The sequence below is a fragment of the Carlito syrichta genome, unplaced genomic scaffold (genome assembly GCF_000164805.1).
Source record: "Carlito syrichta isolate Samal-C Ts95f unplaced genomic scaffold, Tarsius_syrichta-2.0.1 Scaffold313944, whole genome shotgun sequence".
NCBI classification, from domain to species: Eukaryota; Metazoa; Chordata; class Mammalia; order Primates; family Tarsiidae; genus Carlito; species Carlito syrichta.
Genome location: NW_007258040.1, coordinates 275624 through 277878, shown reverse-complemented (window position 1 = coordinate 277878; position 2255 = coordinate 275624).

Here is a 2255-nt window from a genome sequence, read left to right as displayed (position 1 = left end):
ACTGGAGTGCAGTGGCTGCTCCTGGCCACTGCAGCCTCGGCCTGCTGGGCTCTGGCAATCCTTCCGTCTCAGCCTTCCAAGTAGCTGGAACTATAGGCGTGCACTACCACGCCCGGCTAATTTTTTGATTTTGTAGAGATGAGGTCTCACCAAGTTGCCCAAGTGGGTCTCGAACCGGCAGGCTCAGGCAATCCACTCACCTCAGCCTCCCAAGGTGTGGGATTACAGGCTGAGCCACCAAGCCCGGCTGGTTTTTTTCCTTTTATTGAATGGTTTTGTTCAGACTACTGATTCTAGAAGTTAGCCCAAGTCACAATAGTTTTGTTTTAGGCCATTTAGATCCTCAAAAGGCAATGACTATTAGCATAGATACCATACATGTTTTTCACAGTTTATATTATAAATGTAGGACATCTCAGGAGAATATATGATGAGAAATAGGATTTGGAGTCCTGGTTTTATTCCTTATTGATCCATCAAAGATGTCATTTGGTAACACCAGGCACATCTAATTTCTTATTTAAAATTATGATCTTGTACTTTGTATCAAAGGATACTGAGAATTTATAATATTGTTGTTTTTTAAGGATCTAATGTAAAACAGATTAAATTGAGATGAAAATAATTGAAGAAGAATTGAAGTCTGCCTCACTCCCTTCATCATCAGCAATCTTGAGAACATCTGCTCAGGGATTCTCAAAGTGCAACCTTTCAGAAATCACCTGGGATGAAGATTTCTGGGTCTTGCCCCACTGAGTCAGACTGTGGGAATTTGCGTTTTTTCCCAGACATGTCTTGCTTTGTTGCCCAGGTTGAAGTGCAGTGGCACTCATCATAGCTCACAGCAGCCTCAAACTCCTGGGCTAAAATGATCCTTCTGCCTCTGCCACCTGAGTAGCTTAGACTAAAGGCATGCACCACCATACCTGGCTAATGTTTTAATTTTTTTTTTGTAGAGATGAGGTCTCACTATGTTGCCCAGCCTGGTGCTGAACTTTGAGATTCAAACAATACTCCTGCCTCGGCCTCCCAAAGTGCTGGGATTACAGGCATGAGCTAAGTTCCCTGCTGGGATTTGCATTTCTAATAAGACCCTGCAGTGACTCATACGCACGCACGCACACTCTTAAATTCCCAGCTACAACAGATTGCACTGTACTGGACAGGGGCTAGGAGGCCTGAATTTTTTTTTTTTGAGTCAGAGTCTCACTCTACCGCCCAGCCTGCAGTGCAGTGGCACGCTGCTCATGGCCACCGCAGCCTTGACCTGCTGGAATCAGGCAATCCTTCTGCCTCAGCCTTTCAAGTAGCTGGAACTACAGGTGCACACCACCAAGCCCATCTAATTTTTTGATTTATTGTAGAGACGAGATCTTGCCATGTTTCCCAGGCTGGTCTCGAACCTACAGGCTCAGGCACTCCTCTTGTCTTGGCCTGCTAAGGTACTGGGATTACAGGCTGGAGCTACCACACCCAGCTAGATACCTACATTTTTAAATAGTGTCCCAAATAATTTTGAAAATTAATCTAAGGCTTAGGAGCCATTGAAGCAGGTACTCTCTAAAAAGACAGTGTCTGACTCAGTGGTTTTCAAAGTATGTTCCTGGGGCCAGCAGTACGAACATCACCTGGAAACCCTTAGAAATGTACATTCTTGGCTCTCCCACTACCAGCCCTGAATAAGAATTCCAGGGGCAGCACCCTGTGTTTTAACAAGTCCTGCAGATAATTCTGATGCTGCTAAAGAAATGCAAATCCAAACCACACTGAGGTACCACCTGATTCCAGTCAGGATGGCCATCATGAATAACTAAAAAATCAACAGATGCTGGAGAGTATGCGGGGGTAGGGGGAGTTGGGGGGGAGGAAATACTTCTACATTGTTGGTAGGAGTGTAAACTACTACAGCCTCTGTGGAAAACAATGTGGACATTTCTAAAAGATCTAAAAATTGACTTCCATATGACCCAGCAATCCCCCTTCTGGGAATATACCCAGAGGAACTCAAATCATTCTACAAAAAAGACACCCGCACATGCATGTTCATTGCAGCACTATTCACAATAGCAAACACATGGAACCAACCGTGCTACCCACTGAAAGTGAACTGGATTTAAAAAATGTACATATACATGATGGACTATTATGCAGTTACAAAGAAGGACAAAATTTTTTTTTTTTGAGTTGGAGTCTCACTCTGTTACCCAGACTGGAGTGCAGTGGCCACTCCCGGCCACCGCAGCCTCAACCTGCTG